The sequence below is a fragment of the Rhamphochromis longiceps genome, linkage group LG4 (genome assembly GCF_057381845.1).
Source record: "Rhamphochromis longiceps isolate RC_006_pf linkage group LG4, R_longiceps_female_GT1.1, whole genome shotgun sequence".
Lineage (NCBI taxonomy): Eukaryota > Metazoa > Chordata > Actinopteri > Cichliformes > Cichlidae > Rhamphochromis > Rhamphochromis longiceps.
Genome location: NC_140560.1, coordinates 31841277 through 31851535, shown reverse-complemented (window position 1 = coordinate 31851535; position 10259 = coordinate 31841277).

The window sequence follows — 10259 nt, the reverse complement described above, 5'->3', positions numbered from 1 at the left end:
TATACTGTTGATCTAAGGTGGAATTACCCTGTGGAAACAGGAATTTTCCATTTTAGAGCATTTTGAAATTGTTCCAGGATCAAGTCAGATATGGGCATTTTGAAAATGCTTTTATTTTTGAAAGCAAAATCAGAATGACTTGATATTGATGTGGTAACATCGTGAGGTTGTATACTGTTGACCTAAAGTGAAATTATCCTGTGGAAACAGCAATTTTCACTTTTAGAGCATTTTGAAATCTTTAAAAGAGTAGGTCGTATCTTGGCAATTTGAAAAGTCTTTTATTTTGGAAGGCATAATCAGAATGACTTGATATTGATATGGTAACATCGTGAGGTTGTATACTGTTGACCTAAAGTGAAATTATCCTGTGGAAACAGCAAAATTCTTTTTAAGAACATTTTGAAATCGTTAAAAAAGTAGGTCGTATATATGCTCAATTTGAAAGGGCATTTATTTTGGAAGGCATAATCAGAATGACTTGATATTGATATGGTATCACTGTGGGGCTGTATACTGTTGATCTAAGGTGGAATTACCCTGTGGAAACAGGAATTTTCCATTTTAGAGCATTTTGAAATTGTTCCAGGATCAAGTCAGATATGGGCAGTTTGAAAATGCTTTTATTTTTGAAAGCAAAATCAGAATGACTTGATATTGATATGGTAACATCGTGAGGTTGTATACTGTTGAACTAAAGTGAAATTATCCTGTGGAAACAGCAAAATTCTTTTTAAGAACATTTTGAAATCGTTAAAAAAGTAGGTCGTATATATGCTCAATTTGAAAGGGCATTTATTTTGGAAGGCATAATCAGAATGACTTGATATTGATATGGTATCACTGTGGGGCTGTATACTGTTGATCTAAGGTGGAATTACCCTGTGGAAACAGGAATTTTCCATTTTAGAGCATTTTGAAATCACTGAAAGTTAGGTCAATTGTGGACAATTTGAAAAGGCTTTTACTTTGGAAGGCAAAATCAGAATGACTTGACATTGATATGGTATCACTGTGGGGCTGTATACTGTTGATCTAAAGTGGAATTACCCTGTGGAAACAGGAAATTTCCATTTTAGAGCATTTTGAAATCACTGAAAGTTAGGTCAATTATGGACAATTTAAAAAGGCTTTTATTTTGGAAGGCATAATCAGAATGACTTGATATTGATATGGTATCACTGTGGGGCTGTATACTGTTGATCTAAAGTGGAATTACCCTGTGGAAACAGGAATTTTCCTTTTTAGAGCATTTTGAAATCACTGAAAGTTAAGTCAATTATGGACAATTTGAAAAGGCTTTTATTTTTGAGAGCAAAATCAGAATGACTTGATATTGATATGGTATCACTGTGGGGCTGTATACTGTTGATCTAAGGTGGAATTACCCTGTGGAAACAGGAATTTTCCTTTTTAGAGCATTTTGAAATCACTGAAAGTTAAGTCAATTATGGACAATTTGAAAAGGCTTTTATTTTTGAGAGCAAAATCAGAATGACTTGATATTGATATGGTATCACTGTGGGGCTGTATACTGTTGATCTAAAGTGGAATTACCCTGTGGAAACAGGAATGTGCCATTTTAGAGCATTTTGAAATTGTTCCAGGAGCAACTCAGATATGGGCAGTTTGAAAATGCTTTTATTTTTTAAAGCAATATCAGAATGTTTTGATATTGATATGGTAACATCGTGAGGTTGTATACTGTTGATCTGGAGTGGAATTACCCTGTGGAAACAGGAAATTTCCATTTTAAAACATTTTGAAATCACTGAAAGTTAGGTCAATTATGGACAATTTAAAAAGGCTTTTATTTTGGAAGGCATAATCAGAATGACTTGATATTGATATGGTATCACTGTGGGGCTGTATACTGTTGATCTAAGGTGGAATTACCCTGTGGAAACAAGAATTTTTCATTTTAGAGCATTTTGAATCGTTAGAAGATTAAGTCAATTATGGACAATTTCAAAGGGCCATTACTATGAAAGGCAAAATCAGACTGACTTGATATTGATATGGTATCACTGTAAAAAGACTGTGGTTGGAAAGTGTTGATATAAAGTTCAAATAGTATTTGGAAATACGACTTTTGCTTTTAAGAGCATTATTAAGTCATTGAAAGAGTAGTTCAAAAATGAAGATTCACAGGGCTTTTACTTTGAAATCCAAAATAAGATGGCCTTGATAGTGACAGGGCACAATTAGGGTACAAGGCTGTGTCATATAGATCTAACATTAGAGTTTGTAAAAAAAAAAAAAAAAGCCCAAATTATATGTTATTATGTTCTTAACATATCTGTTAATTCACTCGAAGTTGGCTTTTATTTTGAAATCCGGTTTCCACATCCATTCCCGTAATACTTTGAATACACAGGGAACGTAAAACAAACTGGAGGCTGGCTTGACTGCAAGTCTCGAATTGGAGGCTGGCTTGACACCAGTCGGACACGGGCTTTGGTTATAATTATTGCCAGCAACAACACAGAAGAAGACTTTGGTAGAGTGTGCAAGTCTAATTTTAGCTCTGCAATGACGTGAAAGTTGAAAAAGAGCAATTAGCGCCTTATCAATGACGAAAGAGTCGCAAAGAAAAATGCATCAAACAACAAAGGGGTCACGGTGACGATGTTAATTAGGGCTGCCCCCCTCAGAGGCTCTGAGACAAATCCTCAGTTTCAGTTATTTTCCACTGGGGGTTTGCTGGTTTCAGTTTGGTAGCGTTTACATTCGTTTAACTTTCATTCATTTCAGTATTAGTTATAGGGGATTTTATAGTATAATGAGGTTGTATGTATTAACCTTAAAAACACTGATCAGGTCAGCAATTTCAGGTGCAGCATGCAGATGTTAGTGGCAGAACATGGAAGCATGTATCCATCCTGCTTACTATCAAATGTTCAGGCTAGTAGATAGAAGAGGAGTTTAAGGATGTGAGGTGTTTTCTTAGCACACTTTGAGCCATTTAGTACCAACTGAACATTGTTTACATGCCACAGCCTACCAGGGTGTTGTTGCTGAACATGCCAATCCCTTTTCGACCACAGTGTAGCCATCGTCTGATGGCTGCTTCCAGCAGCTTGCTTCTATACCATCTTCTATACCAGGGATGTCAAACTCAAATACACAGTGGGCCAAAATTCAAAACTGGAACAAAGTCGCGGGCTAACGTTAATATTTATTGAAATATTTTTATTCCTCCAGATATAAGAATTAATCTTTTCTTATGGACTCAAACACATTTTGCTGAAAAACTGAATATGGAACAAGCAAAGCTTAATACTAAACAATATATATATTAGCTGTATAATACCAGTAGGCCAGCTCTAATAGTAATTTGGTATGGCTTTGCGGGTCAAATGTAATTAGGCTGCGGGCCAAATTTGGCCCACGGGCCAGAGTTTGACACCTATGTTCTATACCATTTTTACTTTAGTAGTTTTGTGCAATAAATCGTGTTTAATGACATCTATTTTTCAGTAGTTTATGTTTTCTTTTTTCACTTTGTGTTACCACCCACCCCAGTCAACACTTCATTTTTAAGTGGGGCGTAACATAAGTGGAAAATCCAAATCCAAATCATCTCAAACTTGTTTCTTAGCCTCCGCAGGTACCAGAATCACAACCACAATCCAATAGAGCAGCACCTGGTGAAATGGGAAATATGCATCATGGAGCTGACAAATCCACAGCAACTGTGTGATGTTATCATGTCAAAATGGACCAAAGTCTCTCAGGAATGTTTCCAGCAGTTTGTTGGATTTATACTTAAGAATTAAGGCAGATAGGATTTTTTTTTAAATCACCTATTACTAGATGAACTTCAGGATATAACTAGAGGAAAACTCAGTCTTTTATCCTAGTAACAATTTTATGGTAGGCTGATAGACCAATTGCCAGAACCATAAAAGTAGAAGATTAAAAGTCCTACAAGAATGAATATACCCACTGAAATCTCAACTAAACACTTGTAAGATAACAATAATACACACTGAAGGAATTCCACTCATATTTAACCAATTGTATCAATTGACTATAAATCTCTCTTACAATGTGACTCAGTGACCAACCCACAATACACATATCAGGTGGATGCTTTACAGCCTCACTGACTGTTTCTAAAAAAAGCACCAGTCTTATCTTCCAGAAAGAATATGACACATACAGTACATGAAAGCCAAAAGTGCTTCAGCTGCAAACCTTGACCTCACGATGGATTTTCAATGTATCCTAATATTTCCCTTTGAAACACTTGCTTTTTAATTTGATAATCTACTCTCTTTGTCCTCCCATTGAGATGCACTGTCTCACATTTAATTCAGCCGGTTTGGATCAAACTCTGGCCTCTACAGGCCTGGACCAGGATCAGGATCAGGTCATGCTGACTTTGAAAAGAATGAGAGTTCTGTGATCTCAGTGGCAAACAAGTGATGTGAAACTAGCACATGAGATGGAGTGATGGGATGTGCAGGAAAAACCTGAATGAGAGATGTGTTTCTTATTTAAGTTCTTCATTATGTTTTGTGGTGTTCTTTTTGTGTTGGTTTGTTCTAATATATTTAGTTGTTTGTTTTTTTTCCTTTAAAAAGACCCATCGTTCAAAGAATTAGAACACAAGAGTGCCGAGTCCTCTGGATGAAAACAGAAACTCTGCACAGTATCCTCTCTTTCTTTCATGCTGTTATGCACTTCGAAATGGGTTTGACTATTCAGGCTAAATTGGTCCTGTCAGGATATGAAAAGAAGCGATGTTCTGTACAGCATTCTATTATATTTGCAGTTGTTATGTAACCACTCAGACAATCCAATGAAGCTAGTAAACAAAACGAGGAATTCTGCCCAGACCTTTGCTATTTTTCCCAAAGTTAAAAGCCTAAAAGTTTACTTCAACAAATTGCTTTTATTACCACTTATCTTTAGTTTTTTCAGATCTACGTTACCAACAACTCATTTGTAGCAAAGAAAATCTTTAACTTGGGGAAATCATTTCGAAGTATATTTCAGTGTTTAGTGATTAAGAGATGAAAAGTAGCTTTATGGACTCAAACAAAGGTAGGAGACAGGACAGGATCCCCTGGAGTCTAGGCCCAGGGAGTGGTGCAGGATTGCTCAATGAAAGGGCTCAGACTGTGAACATCCATGAGGATGAGGTGGAGAAGAGGGGGAGGGAAGGGTCATATAATGCTAGTTATGCAAGCTAGAAATACATGATTGCAATTGTATTTAAAGCAGAGGGACTAAATGACTCAAAGAACACAGCCAGAAAGATTACCATTCATCTAAGAGCGAAGATATTGGAATAGTTTTTGAAAGGATTCTTACAGCAGGAATAATATTCAGCCAAAAACGAGTAAAGACAGAAAGCAAGTGGACAGATACTAAAGCTAAAGCTTCACTTGAATTTCAAACATAATGGTCAAACGCATGAGGAGCTCAGTGTGCGCACTATCTTATGAAAACACATTTAGAAAGAAAAAAACACAAGTAAACAACATCACTAATTTGACATGTGCAATTACAAAAAACAAGTGTGAGAAAACATCAAATCAAACAAGATGCAGTGCAATGAGCTCTCTTTGTCACCACAAAACTCAGCAACGTATCTGTGGAAACAATTTCCCAATGAGAAAATAATGATAATGCAGATTTAAACACAGATTCCTGTCATCTCCTGCTGACAGTCTGACGGAGAATTATCCTTTAACTATCAGAAAGAACATGCATTTAAAGTGATGACTGGATGTCTTAAGACAGAGCGACGAAAACTCTATTTAAGTGAAAATTTCAAAAGTGATTTCTGTGACTGTCACTGACTATCATATGTAATCCTTAACATGGGCTGCTTATGTGATGACTACAGAAAATCCACTGCTTTTATTTTATGTGGAAATCTTGAGTCGCAAGTGCCAAAGACTCATCCTTTGATCTGTTATTGATGTGAAATTCAGACCGATATCAACTGATTAAGAATCTTGATCAATAAATCCTTCTTCAGGTGGCCATAAAGTCCTCTGTGGCACATACAACATAATTACCTGTTGACATGTCTCTAATAAAATGCTAACGTTCCAGGAAGCCTGTGCATTCAAATTTACAACATAAAAAAAAAAACCCACACTACATAAATAACATTCTTCTTCCACAGAACCACGTTTCCATAGCTCTGTCACAAGAACTCCACAACTCTGCTAACTTTTAATGGCTGAAAATAGTTGCGGTCAAGGATCCCTGTATAACACCTACAAAGAGATCTGGAACAGCTTGACCTTTCTCATTCTGAGCCAACACTGATTTTCACATTTTACAGTATCAAGGCCACGGCTGCTAATTTATACCGCCTTGAAAAAGCTCATCGTTGGAAAATTTATTGCAGCTTTTCATTTTTTGTTCCGGAAGTGAGGCATGAGACGTGCATTGTTACCGTTATATTACACCAGCGATGCCGTTACTACTGTTGGGTAATTGTGGATGACACACTGCTGAACTATGGAAGCAGATAGATCAACTATAAAGATAAAAAAGTTTCCTTAAGTTTCTATCTTAAGGAAACTGAGCAGGAACATTTTATTGTCTTTATTGTCTTCTGTAGTTGTAGAGTGTGAACGATGGTGCCATAATTTCAGTTACGAGATTAATAAGTGTGTAGCACTACTATTGCTCATGTTACGAGTTTCAGTGACCGTATTTAAATGCTTACACTTTATTGAGGCAGTAATTTTGTTTTGTTTGAAAAGAAAATGCCTTTATCAGACCTTAAGATGGTCAGTTTTCCAGTTAGATTCACATTCTCCTTCTTCATATTCTTCATGCTCCAACTGCTCAGTTTATATGGCTCTGCTCTCAAACACTCCTCAATGAAAGCCATACCAAATATCCAGCAGTGCATAAACACACACACACCTTAACGACCTCATTCTTATCTCATGCAAATACTCACATTGCAACATTTTCCAGTACCTTATGTTAATATTCAGCCTGGCATGAGGAGCCTTTTAGAGTTGACACAAAGTGTGTCTTATTTCAGAGCTGGATTCTGGTAAAAGGTGAGCCTTTCTTAATAGCGTGCAATGATTTACTTATTTATCCTTCTTTTTATTTTCCGGTTGAAGATTTCCTCTAGGGTTCCCGAAATGAAGAAAACATTTGAAGAGCTGGCATCAAAGCATATCATTGTCAACTTAACTGTGTTTGCACATTAACCACGTTTCATTTTTTTATTCTAGTCCTGATGCAAATGATTAAAACTGACAAAGCAGAGAGGCAGAAGAAGCAAATAGGTAATTCACACAGCAAAGAGGGGAAATATATTGCATTTTAGAATATACTTCCTGTGCAGGAGCCCAATCTAAAAACAAGTGGTGAGATCAAAAAGCAGCAGGCACAAAACTACCAAACAAAAGCTAGAACCACAAGAAATTCAACAGTGACTGGCATCCAGCACCACGACTCTCCTCACAAGGACATTTACCGCAGTGTCTTCATATGGTGACTAGGTGTCCCTCTTTATGTGGGGACACACTGAATTGGCATCCCTCCTACATTGTGATTTACATCAACATGTGAGTCTCACAAGAAACATGAGGACATTCACTGATCTGTCAATGCAGCCCTAATAATCACACACATGATTATTTTACAGAACACGAGCTGAAGTAGTACTTTCACAAAAACAGCTATACCCTAAAATCAAACTCTAGCTTTCATGTAGCGTTGCTTGCTTTCTAACATAATTTGGTGTATTTGTCCTTTACAAAACAAATGTCAGATTTGTACAGTGACTATTTGTTTTCTTTCTTTTCTTTGTAGGGATCTGTTCATCCTATTCTCAAACCTGAAATATGGACACGAGGAACACCTGAGTCCCCAAAGTCATTATGATCTGTCGCTGTGAAGGAGACAGCCACAGAACAAACAGCCTCTTTAAAACTCACTCCCTCTCTTTATTGCTGTATTTCCCCATACGCTATCTCACTGAGTACACAATGCAATAGGTGGCCATTTCTCAGCTCTACAGATAAGAACATCATGCACGTCACTCTCTCATCCACCCTTCCAACAGATCTGCATCCTCTGAAAGCAGGAGGAGTCAACAAGAGCACATAGGACAGAGTTCACAGCCTGTTTGCCAACCTTCCCACAGGGTTAACAACTGTTCAGCCAAACGCAACAATGCTGTAGGTTACTGCTTTTCCGAGCAACACATGACTTTACTAATAAAATTTAATCACTTCTGCCCACAAATTCATTGCTTCAACATTTAGGTCTTCCTTTCAACAATTCAGCATCAATAATGACCCTATGGTAACGTCAAAGTTTGAAATAAATCAACTGAATGGGAACATCTGTCATTGTTTGATAGAAAATCCAGTAATTTATTAACAAGATGGAGCTAGTAAGTCTGGGTGTGGACAACATAACCTAGGTAAACTTCACCTAGAAGTCAGCTAAGTTTTGTTTGTGGTGACAGAAAAACAGTCTGGTTCCCATTTCTATATAAGGAAGCAGTTTAATTCCCCTCATAGGTAATAAGGGGGAAATGAAAAGTATCACCCTCCCCTGAGGTAAAGTTAAAGGTTATTCTCATCTGAAGCACACAGTGCCTCGAATCCATTTACTTCCACAGTAGTCTATCATCAATAACACACAGATGTTTGTAACCCAGTCAAAGTAAGTATAGTTTTGAATGTTCGTGGCATTTAAAACAATCCGTGCCATGTCATTTAAGCTGTCACGGAAAGTGACAAATGTGGACGAGCAGAAGTAAAAGGATTCTTCAATTGTCCACAAAACACGATTTACATTTACTGCTGCTTTTCCTTTTTTTTTCTGTCATATATGCTCACCAGCTACTTTGTTAGGTACACCTGTTCAACTTCTTGTTACCTCAAATGTGTAATCAGCCAATCACACGGCAGCAGCTGAGTGGATTTAGGCATATAGCCATGGTCAACACAACCTGCCGAAGTTCAAAGCAAGCAACAAAATGGAAAAGAAAGGTCATAAAAGTGACTTTGATGTTGTTGTTACCTGATGGAATGGTCTGTGTATTTGAGAAATTGACGATATTTTGGGGATTTACCCAAACAAACATTTCTACGGTTTATAGAGAAGGGTCCAAAAAATAAAATGTCCAGCAAGCGGCAGTTCTCTAGTTGAAAACACTTTGTTGATGTCAGACAAGAATGGCCCGACCATTTTAAGCTGTTAGTAAGGTAAAAGTAACTCAAACATTAAAACCAACATATGCAGAAGAGCATCTCTAAACACACCACATTTTGAACCTTAAAGTAGATGGGCTCCAGCATCAGACCACATGGGTGCCACTCCCGTCAGCTAAGAACAGATAGCTGAGGCTGTGGTTTCCACAGGCTCACCAAAACTGAACAACAGAAGACTGGAAAAATGTTAGCTGGTCTGTTGTTTCGCAACCTGATGCACTATTTGGATTAAAAGGTCAGAATGTTGCATAAACATGAAAACCTGCGTTCCATCATGAATGGACTGTGATACCATCATGTCAACCTGGACCAACATCTCAGATTAAAGCTGCACCTTGTTGAATCTATACCACAAAGAATTAAAGAAGTTCTGAAGGCAAAAGTGGGTCCAACCTGGTACTGGGGTGAGTGTGGCTCAGGTGTTAGAGCAGATCCGCTACTGAGTGGACGGTTCGTGGTTCAATTCCAGTCTGCATTCCAAACATCCTTGGGCAAGATACTAACCCCAAGTTGCCCTCCGATGTGTTCATCGGGGTGTGAATGTGTGTGAATATTTATTAGTTTGCACTTGAGTTTAGAAGTGGTTGTGTGAATGGGGCATGTTGTATACAGCGTTTCGAGTACTCCGGGAGAGTAGAAAAGTGCTACATAAGAATCAGTCCATTTACTGGCAACCTGTGTCCCGTGAGTGTATGTACACCAGTGTATCGAATGTAATCTGATTCATCTTTCATTAACAAATAGCAAACTAATCTTCCCATTAGGCCTCCTTAGGAACTCACTGGTTACAAATCTGTTTCCTGAACACAATTTAATTCAATTTTATTTATGTAGTCCCAAGTCACAACAACAGTGGCCTCAAGGTGCTTTATATTGTAAAGACACTACAATAATAAAGAGAAAAGCCCAACAATCAGATGACCCCCTATGAACAAGTATTTTGTTGACAGTGGAAAGGAAAAACTCCACTTCAACAGGAAGAAACCTTTGTCACCTGATCCAGCCTTAATTATTATATGCTTTGTCAAAAATGATAATCAT